Consider the following 17,130-nt stretch of genomic DNA (forward strand, 5'->3'; position numbering starts at 1 on the left):
TCAAACCTTGTTGTTGCCATCTCTAAATGGGTTAATTGTAGAAATCAAACTAGCTTTGATACTAGTTTATTGAGGATAAACCTCGTTTAAGTAGCGAAGTAAAATAACAAAGAAATTAAAAAAATCAAACACAAATATTTTATGTGAAAAAACCCCTCCGGAGAGATTAAAAAACCACAGGCAAATATAATTTCACTAAATGAAAAAAAAATGAAGAGTACAAAAGATAGAGACAAAACTAAACCTCGAAACTAGAAATAGGAACCCTCAAAATGTAAATACAAAATTTTTTGAAGGCTTGCAAAAGCTAATACCTAAATGTGTAATGGGTTATTTTCTAGGGTGACAAAAAGGACCTATTTATAGGCTAAATTTCTAGGTCAAATAATATCATAATAACCTACACCAATCAGAGTTTAAGTGGAAAACTATTATTAAAATAACCTACACTAATCAAAGTTTAAGTGGTAAACTAAAAACAGAGTTTAACTGAGAGAAGAAAAGTCAAAAAATACGAGGCATAACTCCACATATACCAAAATATCCTTAGAAATTTTGGTAAATCCTTAGATATTTTGTTATAACCTTATAATATTTTCTAAGGCCTTATAAATTTTGATAATGTCTTACAAGTTTTGGTAAATCCTTTGAAATTTTGGTATGCCAAAATGTTGAGTTGATCGGGTCTAGAATACAAACGAAATCTTTAGAGATACTAGTAAATCTTTAGAAATTTTGGTAAGCTTTAGAAATTTTTGTTTAACCTTAGAAATTTTGATAAATTATTAGCAACTTTGGTAACTACTTAGTAATTTCTCTAAATCCTTAAATTTTTTATATGTAGCAAATTTTGAATATTTATAAAAATTAGTTTCTAATCTTAAATAATATTTAAAACAAATTAAATGTCTTTTATTTATTGTATATTAGTTTCCAGGTCATATTATTTAAAACCAAATTGATTACCAATTTGGATAAAAGGAAACCTAGATACCAATTTAAAATTGAAACAAAATTCAAATACTAAAAAATATACTTTATCTTTCAATTTTTTCTTTTCTCGTTACCATTTATCGAGCTCATTGGAAGTTTTTTTGGAACGTTCCATTATTTTCCTTTGATTTTATTTGGGATTTTTACCCAAATAATATAGAATAATAAAATAAACACTGAAATATGATAAGGGCCCTAATATTTACCAATCTATGCAAATTCAATAGTGTAAAATAAGTGTCGCCTGACCAATCGATGGCACCTCTCTCCCCTACCACTGATGGTTGAAGCAATCATCACATTTGAAAGGTATTTTTTTTATTTGGGTGTCGCCTGAGCAATCGGGGCACCAGTATTTCAGACCCAGAAATACACCTGAAAATACACCAGAAATACCTAGAAATAAAATGAAAAAAATATTAGTTTTTATTGGTGTCACCTATGTGTCAGGCGACACCCAAATATTTTATAATAATTTTTAAAAAAATAAAAAATAAATAATTAAACACCCATTGGAACTCGAACCCATGACTGATGGATCTGGGTTCCTATACCCGATAAAATTTTAGTCTTTTTTTTCAACTTTAATAAAAAATTAATATTATTTTTATTATTATAGAAAGGTTTGGTTTGGTCCCCAACTCTATAGATCTAAAGAAAAAAAATGGAAGCTACTACTCAGGGCCTCTTGCGAAAATCAAAAGAAAGGTATGTTTTAATTTATATTTTAGTATAATTAGTTATATTAGTAGTAGTTTAGTTTTAAGGAATTTATTTTTGTTAAAAGGTTAGTACTAATTATTTTGCATATTTGATTTTTTATATTACAAACATTTGGATGGTCCTCCTCTCTCTCCACAGTGAAGGTCTCCCAAAAAAATAGGTATATCTTTTTTCTAATAGTATAATTATTAATAGTTTAGAATTGTGTTAAAAGTTTAATTTTTTTCCTATAATAATATGTTAACTTTGAAAAAATTAGAATTGTGTTAATTTAGATGTTTGTAATAGTATATTTAAAAAATTAGAATTGTGTATGTCAATTTTGTAGTGTATGTATGTTTATTTTATTTTGTAATGTATTTCTTTTAAAGATAGGTTTGGTAGTGCATGTTTATTTTAGTAGAATTATTAGAATTGTTAGAATTTTGTATTAAGATAGATTTGTATTGAAAGTAATATTAAGATTGGTTTGACTAGTGTATTTTTTTTAATAATAATTTGTATCTTTTAATAAATAAAAGTGAACATTATCTGCTCGCTTGAGTAATTAGATTTTTGTTCATTACGAAAATGGTCTTGAAAAAAGTAGTTGTCATTATTTCTATATTGTTTATTTGTTAAGTCAATGATTAAAATTTTAATTATTTGTGCAGATATCGATATGGGTTCTTTAATTATTGCAAAAGGTCACACTATAAGGACGATCCATTTGTCGATAAGAGAATGTTCTAATGTTGCACGTATTTTTTGGCATAGTTGCACATATTTTTTTTTTTAAATTTTGAGATATTAACCAGTTTTGTAATTTAATATGACTAGGGTGCATACCGCGTATTGAGGCTGTGTGGCCATGGTCCGAGCTATTGATTAGACACACAGATTATGCTCTACCTAGATGCTGCAGGATTTGGATCAGTGGCATTAATATGTGTGTTTGAGTTGGGGGGCGACTTAATATCGGCACTAATTGAGCGGTGGTGCCCAGAGACGCACACATTTCATTTCCTGTGTAGGGAATGCACCATCACACTAGAGGATGCAGCAATGCAATTAGGGCTCACTGTGGATAGTGATGCGGTAACAAATTCAAGCCACAGCATATCCACGGCACTCTTCTATGACTTGCTTGGATGCTCTCCCGGTGATAGTACCGATAAATTTACGGGTTTAAAATTTTCATGGCTAAAGGAAAATTTTGAAACATTATCGGATTATGCAATTGAGAGGGAGAAGTTATAAGCTGCTCGGTCATATATACTACAGCTTATAGGGGGTACTTATGCTGGATTCCAATAATAATAATGTAACGCCCCCACGCCCAAGACCATCACCGGAGTCGAGCTTGAGGGGTTACCGAACATAATTTATCAATTTAAGAACTTCAAATCATTTGTTTCTACATTCATAGCTTTCTAGCTACTTGCGTCATAGTTACAAGAAAAATCATATCTCGAGTTACGAAACTCAAAATAAAGATCCGTAAATTTTCACTGAATCTAGACTCATAAATATATTTAATAATTTTTTTCTAGAATTTTTTATTGGGCCAATTAGTACATTTTATTAATTAAAGTATCCCCTGTTTCAGGGTTCGACTGCTCTGACCTCTGTGTATTACGAATCAGATATATCTCTATAAAAAATTTCAATGACTATGAGGTTTGTTTCTATTAAAACTAGACTCAAACAGGAATCTTTAAATATAAATAAAACTACTAATTATTTTAGTAAAATTTATTATGAATTTTAAATTCAGAACAGGGATCTAGAAATCACTCTGGCCCTATTTCGTAAAAGTTTAAATATCTCATAAAATATAATTTATATTCCGGTTTTGTTCAATCCATATGAAAATAGACTCATTAAGCTTCAATTTCATAACTTACTCATCATTTAGTTATATTTATACTATTTTTAGTGATTTTTCAAATTCATGTCATTGCTGCAGCAATATTCTGTTTTAAGGCAAGTTTCATCTTTCCATAAATTTTTATGAACTAGATAACCTGTTAAACTTCCACGAAATCAAACATGACCTAAATTAGCCATCACCATGACTTATCAATATCAAACATTTTCTCAACCAAACATGGCCATATCATAAAATTATTTACACAAAATAGGTATATTGCTATACATGCCATACTTAAGTAGTTGTACAAGCCATTTACCAAGATAAAAGTCCTTTGGATAGTGTGATCGAACTTTCGACCTGTCCCGATTCCTGAGCCGGCTTGTTCAAAACTACAGTGAATGAAAAGGAAGGAGTAAGCATAAATGCTTAGTAAGTTCATATGTAAATAACAAGTAACATAACAATACAAATATACCAAACAAGTTTAGCATGGTACCACCAAAACATATATCACATCTTTAAACATCATTCATCATCTTACCACCTTATCGTTGTTGTATCTATTTTCAACCCGAGGGTTAAGAACATACCTGTCCAAAGTGTCCATTTCACAACACTTACCCAAAACGTCACTTATATCTTAAGTGCTCTTCCATTAAACTAGAAATTTCACCCGTTGAACACATCGGAATATAACTCGGATACATGGATAATTTGCACATAAGTGCCACATATGTAATCAAGAAATCATGTAACCCGCCACTAAGTGAACTCGGACTCAACTCAACGAGCTCGGGCGTTCGTATCCATAAATGAACTCGGACTCAACTCAACGAGTTCGGACATTTGCATCCATAAGTGAACTCGGACTCAACTCAACGAGTTCGGATGCTCAACCATCCTAGTGAAATGTCACTTGTATCCTAATCTATTCCTAAGGTTCAAACGGGCTTTTTCCCTCGATCTCACATTTGCCGTCTTCCATGGAATATCGGAACCGATACTCGGTAGCAATTCATATTTATCAAGTAGTAAACATAATTTGCATATTACTCAACATTAACCACAAAGCATAATATTTCACGATTAAAAATCAGCATATCATATAATTAACATTAATAACTTAAAAATAACATTTATGCTACATTATTTACACATGAACTTACCTTGGTACCAAAATATAAAGATTTTGCAATTTAGTCCACAATCTTTTCTTTTCCTCGATCACGACTTGAATCTCGTTTTTCTTGATCTATAATACCAAATTAATCTTATTTAATACATACATTTATCAAAACAGCATTTAATACGAACTTTAAAAAATTACACTTTTGCCCCTAAACTTTTGCATAATTACACTTTTGCCTCTAGGCTCGGGAATTAAACTTTATTCCTTATTCTTATGTTTTATAACATGCTGATCACTTTTCCCTTCTATGGCAACATCAAATTCTCTCTCTAACATATACTTGTGACTATTAGGTATTTTTGTCGATTAAGCCCTTTTACTCGTTTTCACTAAAAACCGAGTAGCACAAGTTCTCTAACATAATTTAAAACCCCATATTCTATCATAAAACATCAAAATACAAAAATTTCACCTATGGGTATTTTTCCAAATATAAACCCTAGGTTGAATTATTGCTAGCATAAGCTTAATCGAGCTTTTGGATTCCAAAACGTAAAGAACATTAAAACGGGCTTGGAATCACTTACTATGGAGCTTGGAAGCTTGAAACAAACCCTAGCTATGGAGAACCCTTGAAATTTTGGCCTAATGAAGAAGATGGACAAAATTGGCTTTTAATTTTGTTTTTAATTCATTTTAATAACTAAATGACCAAAATACCCTTACTACTAAACTTTCCAAAATTCCTTCCATGTCCTAATTTTGTCCATGAACTTAAAATTGGTCAAATTGCTATTCAAGACCTCCTCATTAATATTCCAAAACAATTTCATACTAAAAACTTCTAGAATGCAAGTTTTACAACTTATTCGATTTAGTCCCTACTTTCAATTTAAGCACTTTAGGCATAGAATTTCATCACGAAATTTTCACACAATCATGCAATCATATCATAAACATCAAAATCATTGTAAAATAATTATTTCTATCTCGGATTTGTGGTCACGAAACCACTATTCCGATTAAGCCCTAATTTAGGATATTACAACTCTCCCCCCCTTTTAAGGATTTTCGTCCTCGAAAATCTTACCTAAACAAAAGTGTATTGGTTTCTCATAGTTTTTCAGGTTCCCATGTAGTCTCTTCTACCCCATGCTTTTGCCACAACACTTTTACAAGTGCAACACTTTTATTTCTTAGTTGTTTGACTTCTTGAGCTAAAATCTTAATCGGTTCTTCTTCATAAGTCATATCCGGTCGCAGTTCAATTTCTGTCGGTGAAATTATATGTGAAGGATCCTAACGATACCGACGTAACATAGATACGTGAAACACATCATGAATCTTCTCTAATTCGGGTGGTAACGCTAGCCGATATGCTACCGGTCCAACTTTTTCAATTATTTCATACGGTCCAATAAAACGCGGACTTAACTTGCCCTTTCGTCCAAATCTAAGGACTTTCTTCCATGGAGACACTTTCAAAATACCTTATCACCAACTTGAAACTCCATTTCCTTTCGTTTCAAATCCGCATAAGATTTCGTCTATCCAAGCGACTTTCAAACAATCTCGAATCACTTTCACCTTTTCTTCGTTTCTTTTATTAAATCAACTCCATAAATCGATTTTCCTTGAGTTCACCCAATACAATGGCGTTCGACATTTACGACCATATAATGCTTCATAAGGTGCCATCTTCAAACTTGTCTGATAACTATTATTATAAGCAAATTCTACCAATGGTAAATACTTTTCCCAACTACCTTGAAATTCCAATACAAAACATCTGAGCATGTCTTCAAGAATCTGAATTACTCTCTCTGATTGTCCATCAGTTTGTGGATGAAAGGCAGTGCTGAAATTTAACGTTGTACCTAATGCTTTTTGCAACTTTTGCCAAAACCGTGAGGTAAACCTCAAATCTCTATTTGAAATGATTGACAAAGGTATCCCATGAAGTCTAACAATCTCGGATATACAATTCAGCCAACTTATTAAGAGAATAATCATGACGCATAGGAATAAAATGAGCCGATTTAGTAAGTCTCATCAACTATTGCCCAGATGGCATTTTTCTTCCCCGAGTTAACGGCAACCTGTTATAAAATCCATAGTAATCCGATCCCATTTCCATTCAGAACCATAATAGGTGGAGTAATCTCAAGGTACTTGGTGTTCAACTTTCACTTGTTGGCAAACTAAGCACTTTGATACAAACTCGAAATATCTCTTTTCATTCCACTCCACCAAGACATTTTCTTCAAGTCATTATACATCTTCGATCGCCGGATGAACCGCTAAACAACCATTATGTGCTTCATGCAAAATCTTTTGAATCAACTAATCATTTTTCGGTACACAAATCCGATTTTTAAACATCAAACAACCATCAGAACCGATTCTGAAATCTGATCCCATATCAGCTTCACGCTATTTTCTTTTGGCTAGCAAATCTTGATCATTTTTTTGAGCTTCAGAAATCTCTTGTAAAAACATCGGTCTTGCTCTTAACTCTGCTAGAATCGAACCATCATCTGAAATTTTCAACTGAGTGTTCATAACTCTCAAAGCAAACAACAACTTTCTGCTTAAAGTATCGGCAACCACATTCGCTTTTCCTGGATGATAATCGATAACAAGCTCGTAATCTTTCAATAACTCCAACCATCTTCGCTGTCTCAAATTCAAGTCTTTTTGTGACATCAAGTGTTTAAGACTTTTGTGATCGGTATATACTCGGCACTTTTCACCATACAAATAATGTCGCCAAATCTTCAAAGCAAATACCACATGACCAATTCCAAATCGTGAGTAGGATAATTCTTCTCATGAGGTTTTAACTGTCTCAAGCATAAGCCACCACTTTTCCTTCTTGCATGAGTACACACCCCAAACCATTTAGAGAAGCATCACTATACACCACAAATTCTTTACGATTCGGGTTGTATCAACACCGGTGCTTCATTAATAACTTTTCAATTCTTCAAACTCTGTTGACATTCTTCCGTCCATTCAAATTTAACATCCTTTCGAGTAGTCTAGTCATAGGAGCAGCAATTATAGAAAATCCATTTACGAACCGCCGATAATACCTAGCTAGCCCCAAGAAACTTCTAACTTCGCCACGTTTTTGGTGGTTTCCAATCAACAATGGCTGAAATTTTACTAGGATCAACCCGATACCATCACCGAAACAATATGACCCAAAATCCAACTTTCCGAGCCAAAATTCACTTTTACTAAACTTAGCATACAACTGCTTATCTCTCAAAGTTTGCAAAACTATCCTCAAATGCTCAGCGTGTTCGTCTCATCTTTTGAATAAATTAAAATATCATCTATAAACACCACAACAAATCTGTCCAAGTATGGCCGAAATATGCGATTCATTAAATCCATAAACACAGCAGGAGCATTTGTCAACCCGAATGGCATAACTAAAAATTCATATTGACCGTACCTTGTTCTAAAAGCAGTTTTAGGCACATCGGACTCTTTTACTCGCAGCTGATAATACCCAAATCTCAAGTCAATCTTTGAAAACCATGTCGCTCATTTTAGCTGATCAAACAAATCATCAATTCTCAGCAACAGATACTTGTTTTTGATTGTCACCTTGTTTAACTGTCGATAATCAACACATAATCTCATAGAACCATCCTTCTTTTTCACAAATAACACGGAGCACCCCAAGGTGAAAACTTGGTCTCACAAAGCCTTTATCACCAACTCTTGCAATCGCGACTTTAATTCTTTCAACTCTGTTGGTGCCATTCTATATGGAGCAATTGAGATCGGAGTCGTTCCCGTATTAAATCAATACCAAATTCTACTTCCCCGATCGAGGCAAACCCGACAATTCTTCCGAATACGTCCGCAAATTCACACACAACCGGCACTGATTCAATTTTCTTTTCAACTTCTTTTGTATTAATTACATACACCAAATAAGCTTCATAACCCTTTCTCAAATATCTCTGAGCCGACATCGAAGAAATCATACTAGATAATGCCTTTAATTTGTCTGGCTCAACCCGCAAAATTTCACCACTTTCACACTTTAATTCTATAACCTTTTCTTTGCAATTTATTATAACATCATGCAATGTCAACCAATCCATACCCAAAATAACATCAAATTCATCAAACGGCAACAACATCAAGTCGGCCGGAAAGTAATGACCCCGAATCATTAAAAGGCATTTCTTGCTTACTTTATCAACTATCACGCATTTGCCTAACGGGTTCGACACTCTAATCATAAATTTCGTGTTCTCAACGGTATATTCATACTAGACACCGTTTAATGCATACGTATGAATGAGTAGAACCAGGATCAATCAAAGCAATAACATTAATATCATAAAGAGAAAATGTACCGTAATCACATCGGGTGAGGAAGCATCTTCACGCGCTTTAATAGCATAAGTTCTAGCCGAGCTCTTCCTCGATCTAACTCATCGCATCTCGGCTACATTCTTATCGCTTGTTTCACTTCCACTTTTCTGGATACTTTCCCTAGAGTTTGCACCACTAGCTTTTACACTCGAAATTTTTCTTTCTCACTCTCTCCGGCGGTCTCTAATAAAATGATCCGAGAACCACATCAAAACATTCATTTGCTCTACACGGACCAAAATGATTTCTACCACACCGGCACTCGGGTTTAACAAATCTCGAGTTCCCTACACTGGCTGCAGAAGTATTCTGAGATTTAGGACCCACATTCTGCTTCTTAAAATTTCCATATGATTGCCTAGCTGAAACTTGGGAACGAGGATTCATATTTCTTGACTTTCCGGGTTGCTGTGAAGGTGCCTTACTCATTGGCCTTTTCTTCCAATTTCGTGTCTCAGCCTCTACCTTCCTCTTCTCTTTAAGTAGTTCTTCAGCCTTACAAGCTCGATCAACTAGGACTACCATTTCTTTCAGTTCAAGGATCCCGACAAATACTTTAATGTCTTCGTTGAGCCCGTCTTCAAATCGTCGGCACATCTTGGCTTCTGTAGGAACATATTCCCTGGCATACTTACTCAATCGAACAAACTCTCTTTCATATTCTGAGACTGTCATATTACGTTGCTTCACTCAAGAAACTCTTTACATTTCGATCAATAAATCTTTCAAGAATATATTTCTTCCAAACTCTTCTTGAAAGAATTCCTGTGTTACCTTTCTTTCGGTACCACCGAAATCAAAGTCTTCCACCAATTATAGGCTGAATCTCTCAACAAAGATGTAGCACATTTCAAACATTCTTCAGGTGTACAAGATAATTCATCAAATACCCGGATAGAATTTTCAAGCTAGAACTCTGCTTTCTCTGCATCATCATCAATATTTGCTCTAAATTCTTCAGCCCCTTGTTTATGAATTCTATCAACGGGGGTTCTGTGAAATTTTATCATATCCACTCCTTGAGGCATTGGAGGCATAGGTTGAGGAATTGGGGGAGGTGGGGGAGGTCGTACATTTGGGTTCGTATGAACGAACTCAGTGTACCATGCACTCATCATTTGGAGAAAGGCTTCCCGATCCCTTTCTCCTCCTCCCTGACCAATAGTAGGAGGTGGGTTTTCAGTCGGCGATGCCCCTTCAGCCGGAGCTGGCGCATTACTCTCTACTTCATCTGCCACAGCTGGATCGGGATCCATTTACTATATAAAAATCATTTAAAAAGGTCAGAAGTCGTCACACTATCACAATTCATACATATGGCATGTATAGCAAAATCCGTACATACAACACGTAGTCCGAGAATCGACTAAACCTACTCTGATACCAATAAATGTAACGCCCCCACGCCCTAGACCATCACCGGAGTCGAGCTTGAGGGATATCGAACATAATTTATCAATTTAAGAACTTCAAATCATTTGTTTCTACATTCACAGCTTTCTAGCTACTCGCGTCATAGTTACAAGAAAAATCATATCTCGAGTTAAGAAACTCGAAATAAAGATCCATAAATTTTACCTGAATCTAGACTCATATATCTATTTACTAATTTTTTTCTAGAATTTTTTATTGGGCCAATTAGTATAGTTTATTAATTAAAATATCCCATGTTTTAGGGTTCGACTGCTCTAACCTATGTGTATTACGAATCCGATATATCTCTATACAAAATTTCAATGACTATGAGGTTTGTTTCTATTAAAACTAGACTCAATAAGGAATCTGTACATATAAATAACAACTTCTAATTATTTTATTAAAATTTATTATGAATTTTTAAAGTCAGAACAGGGGATCCAGAAATTACTCTGGCCCTGTTTCACAAAAGTTTAAATATCTCATAAAATATAATTTATATTCCTGTTTTGTTCAATCCATATGAAAATAGACTCATTAAGCTTCAATTTCATAACTTACTCATCATTTATTTCTATTTATACTATTTTTATTGATTTTTCAAATTCATGTCATTGCTGCAGCAATATTCTATTTTAAGGCAAGTTTCATCTTTCCATAAATTTTTATGAACTAAATAACCTGTTAAACTTCCATGATATCAAACATGACCTAAATTAGCCATCACCATGACTTATCAATATCAAACATTTTCTTAACCAAACATGGCCATATCATAAAATTATTTACACAAAATAGGTATATTGCTATACATGCCATACTTAAGTAGTTGTACAAGCCATTTACCAAGATAAAAGTCCTTTGGATAGTGTGATCGAACTTTCGACTGTCCCGATTCTCGAGCGGCTTGTTTAAAACTACAGTGAATGAAAAGGAAGGAGTAAGCATAAATGCTTAGTAAGTTCATATGTAAATAACAAGTAACATAACAATACAAATATACCAAACAAGTTTAGCATGGTACCACCAAAACATATATCACATCTTTAAACATCATTCATCATCTTACCACCTTATCGTTGTTGTATCTATTTTCAACCCGAGGGTTAAGAACATACCTGTCCAAAGTGTCCATTTCACAACACTTACCCAAAACGTCACTTATATCTTAAGTGCTCTTCCATTAAACTAGAAATTTCACCCGTTGAACACATCAGAATATAACTCGGATACATGGATAATTTGCACATAAGTGCCACATATGTAATCAAGAAATCATGTAACCCGCCCCTAAGTGAACTCGGACTCAACTCAACGAGTTCGTGCGTTTGCATCCATAAATGAACTCGGACTCAACTCAACGAGTTCGGATGCCTAGTTACATCTTACAAACTCGGACTCAACTCAACGAGTTCGGACATTTGCATCCATAAGTGAACTCGGACTCAACTCAACGAGTTCGGATGCTCAACCATCCTCGTGACATGTCACTTGTATCCTAATCTATTCCTAAGGTTCAAACGGGCTTTTTCTCTCGATCTCACATTTTCCGTCTTCCATGGAATATCGAAACCGATACTCGGTAGCAATTCATATTTATCAAGTAGTAAACATAATTTGCATATTACTCAACATTAACTACAAAGCATAATATTTCACGATTAAAAATCAGCATATCATATAATTAACATTACTAACTTAAAAATAACATTTATACTACATTATTTACACATGAACTTACCTTGGTACCAAAATATAAAGATTTTGCAATTTAGTCCACAATCTTTTCTTTTCCTCGATCACGACTTGAATCTCGTTTTTCTTGATCTATAATACCAAATTAATCTTATTTAATACATACATTTATCAAAACAGCATTTAATACTGAACTTTAAAAAATTACACTTTTGCCCTAAACTTTTGCATAATTACACTTTTGCCCCTAGGCTCGGGAATTAAACTTTATTCCTTATTCTTATGTTTTATAACATGCTGATCACTTTTCCATTCTATGGCAACATCAAATTCTCTCTCTAACATATACTTGTGACTATTAGGTATTTTTACCGATTAAGCCCTTTAACTCGTTTTCACTAAAAACCGAGTAGCACAAGTTGTCTAACATAATTTAAAACCCCATATTCTATCATAAAACATCAAAATACACAAATTTCACCTATGGGTATTTTTCCAAATATAAACCCTAGGTTGAATTATTGCTAGCATAAGCTTAATCGAGCTTTGGATTCCAAAACGTAAAGAACATTAAAAGCAGTGGCTTGGAATCACTAACTATGGAGCTTGGAAGCTTAAAACAAACCCTAGCTATGGAGAACCCTTGAAATTTCGGCCTAATGAAGAAGATGGACAAAATTGGCTTTTAATTTTGTTTTAATTCATTTTAATAACTAAATGACCAAAATACCCTTACTACTAAACTTTCCAAAATTCCTTCCATGTCCTAATTTTTCCATGAACTTAAAATTGGTCAAATTGCTATTTAAGAGCTCCTCATTAATATTCCAAAACAATTTCATACTAAAAACTTCTAGAATGCAAGTTTTTCAACTTATTCGATTTAGTCCCTACTTTCAATTTAAGCACTTTAGGCATTGAATTTCATCACGAAATTTTCACACAATCATGCAATCATATCATAAACATCAAAATCATTGTAAAATAATTATTTCTATCTCAGATTTGTGGTCACGAAACCACTATTCCGATTAAGCCCTAATTTAGGATATTACAAATAAAGTCCACTTGATGTACCTACCTTTACTGGCTAATTTGCAAGATGTTCATTCCTATAGCTAGGATTCAGCAGTACTAGTGATGCTATATAATGAGCTTTTTCGGGGGCACAAAACACATAACACAAGACATTGGTGGCTGCCTAGTACTGCTACAATCTTGGGCACTATACAGGATGCCATTTATGGCATCAATAGATCACCAAGTGCATGTGTTCCCACTTGTGAATAGGTAAAAAAAAAATATTAAACTTAGATCAAGATTTTTTTTATAAAAATATGTTCTAACGAGTTTGGTTTATATTTTTAGATGGTATACTTGTCTGAATATCAGGAAGTCAGAAACACTCATTGTATACAGACAAATGATCGTGGCATACGTCAGGGATGAGGTAATTTATTTTCATAAAATTAAATTTTATTAATGTTGTAATTAGTATTTTAATCATGTGTTTTATTGTGCAATTCGTGTGGATGTCGTATAGCGCGCCAGACGTTGCTTTCATCATTTCTCTGTTGGTTAGTGCCCATGCACTCATGTGGTGTGTTAACGCACCCGAGATCAATTTTCAAATGGTGGAGTGGTATGTCGGGGATCAAGTGCTTATTCAATCCAAGTGTTGTTAACATATTTTGGATGTTCTTATCCAATTAGGTAAAGACGTCCACGAAATTGACAAGAAGGGGAAACATGAAAAGAATTGAGTATTAGAGCATCAACCATAAATTGTGTTGTGGAATATCTGGTTGGAGAGAAGGCCACATATTTAGCCTATTGTCACCTCAGTACTATACCCTTCTCAGAGCAAACCTTTGTGACTCATGATATTTCGAGTTTGCTCAATACACCCCGAGGATCACCTATGGGTAATGGGAATGTCGGTTCAAGTGAGATGGACATTGACTATCGGGAGCACTCACAAAGCGAAAGAAGGCCACCACAACAGTACACCCCACAAACAACTCCATCAAACCATAAATTTTGAAGGTTTTAATTCAAAAAGTTCGAATTATTGTAATGTTCAGTTTATTTAAAGTTTGTAATTTTACTTCATGTTAATGAAATGTTTGATATATTTTTAAATATACGTTCCTATCAAGTTCATGCAAATATGTTACGAGTTAATGCAAATATATGGGACCATATCGCATTCAGGCAAATATACGTGATAATCAACTTCATACAAATATATGTAAATAACTAAAGTTAATACAAGAATGGAAAGTCAATACAAAATGGCATACATAATTCTGAACCTGTGATACATAAATTCACATTCCAATCGACCGAGACGACTGTCTCGGGTGGTAATTTTGATGTGGGCAATTGCTTCTATTATGACTTGTTGATCTACACATACCAAAATGTTTAGTTTTGACCCTCTCCCTCATGTCCATGTCATTTCTTATTCGAGTAACATGCGGGTGACCTCTAGGCTTCCTATAATATCCCGAATTAGGGCCTAATCGGAATAGTGGTTTCGTGACCACAAATCTGAGATATAAATAATTATTTTATAATTATTTTGATGTTTATGATATGATTGCATGATTGTGTGAAAATTTCGTGATGAAATCCTATGCCTAAAGTGCTTAAATTGAAATTAGGGACTAAATCGAATAATTTGCAAAACTTGCATTCTAGGAGTTTTTAGTATGAAATTGTTTTGGAATATTAATGAGGAGGTCTTAAATAGAAATTTGACCAATTTCTAAGTCTATGGACAAAAATTGGACATGGATGGAATTTTTGGAAAGTTTAGTAGTAAGGGTATTTTGGTCATTTAGTTATTAAAATGAATTAAAAACAAAATTAAAAGCCAATTTTTGTCCATCTTCTTCATTAGGCCGAAATTTAAAGGGTTCTCCATAGTTAGGGTTTGTTTCAAGCTTCCAAGCTCCATAGTAAGTGATTCCAAGCCCGCTTTTAATGTTCTTTACGCTTTTAGAATCCCTAGAGTTCGATTAAGCTTATGCTAGCAATAATTCAACCTAGGGTTCATATTTGGAAAAATACCCATAGGTGAAATTTATGTATTTTGGTGTTTTATGATAGAATATGAGGTTTTAAATTATGTTAGACAACTTGTACTACTCGGTTTTAAGCTTAAAACGAGTAAAAGGGCTTAATTAGTAAAAATACCTAATAGTCATAAGTACATGTTAGAGTGTGAATTTGATGTTGCCATAGAAGGGAAAAATGATCAGCATGTCATAAAACATAAGAATAAGGGATGAAGTTTAATTCCCGAGCCTAGGGACAAAAGTGTAATTATGCAAAAGTTTAGGGCAAAATATAATTTTGCCAAAGTTCGATTAAATGCTGTTTTGATGAATGTATGTATTAAATAAGATTAATTTGGCATTATAGATCAAGAGAAACGAGATTTAAGTCGCGATCGAGGGAAAAACAAAGTTTACGAAGAATAGGCTCGATTGCTAATAATTTTATACCGAGGTAAGTTCATGTGTAAATGTAGTAACATAATTGTCATTTTAAGCAATTTAATGTTGTTTATATGATATGATGCTGATTATTATCTTGAAATATTATGCTTTGTGGTTACTGTTGAATAATATGTAATTATGTGAATTACTTGATGAGTATGAACTATCACCGAAGTATCGATTTCGATATTCCATGGAAGACGGAAAAGATGTGTGATCGAGGAAAACACCCGTTTGAACCTTGGGAATAGATTAGAATACAAGTGACATGTCACTAGGATGGTTGAGTTCTGAACTCGTTGAGTTGAGTCTGAGTTCATGAGATGTAACTAGGCATCCGAGCTCGTTGAGTTGAGTCCGAGTTCACTTATGGGCGGGTTACATGGTAGCTTGGCTACATAAGTTCCGTAGGCTATTGAGTTTGTCTAGCTGCGGGTATGGCTCTTATGTTCATGAGATCCGCGTATTTGAATTATATTCCGATGTGTTCAACGGGTGAATCTTACGTGAATAAGAAGAAGGCCTAAAACGAAGGTGACATGTTGGTAAGTGTGGTAAATAAGAAAATTTGACAGGTATGTGCTTAAACCCTCGGGTTGAAAACTTGGTATGATGAAATCGTAGAAAGATATTAAATGTAAATGAAACATGAATGTCTTGGTGTTGTTTATGCAAATGATGTTTTATGTGAGATTGTGTGATTATGTTACTTGCTATTTGCATGTGAACTTACTAAGCATTTGTGCTTACTCCCTCCTTTTCTTTCATTGTAGTTTTGACAAGCCGACTTGAGAATCGGGATAGGTCGAAGACTCGTTCACACTATCCGAAGGCTTAAATTGGTAAAATGGCTTGTGTATTTTGAATGTGGCATGTATGGCAAAACACTCACTTTGTGTAATTGATCTTATGATATGGCTATGGTTTGGTAAAGAAAGGGTTTGTAAATGATTAGCCATTGGAATGGCCAATCTAAGTCATATTTGATATTATGTATGTTTAAAATGCTATTTAGTCCATGAAAATCCTTAGTAAAGTGAAATTTGCCATAAAATGAATCGACAAAGAAGAAGTGATGTAAATTTGAAAATCACTAAAAATAGTAGAAATGGAATTAAATGATGAGTAAGTTATGAAATTGAATCTTAATTAGTCTATTTTCATATGGATTGAACAAAACAGGTATATAAATTATATTTTATGAGATATTTGAATTTTTGTGAAACAGGGCAGAGTGATTTCTAGATCCCTATTATGAATTTAAAAATTCATTATAAATTGTAAAAAATAATTGTAAGTTATGATTTATATGTACAGATTCCTTATTAAGTCTAGTTTTAATATAAATAAACTTCATAGTCATTGAAATTCTGTACAGAGAGATATATGATTCGTAATATACAGAGGTCAGA

Source organism: Gossypium arboreum, chromosome 7 (genome assembly GCF_025698485.1).
Source record: "Gossypium arboreum isolate Shixiya-1 chromosome 7, ASM2569848v2, whole genome shotgun sequence".
NCBI classification, from domain to species: Eukaryota; Viridiplantae; Streptophyta; class Magnoliopsida; order Malvales; family Malvaceae; genus Gossypium; species Gossypium arboreum.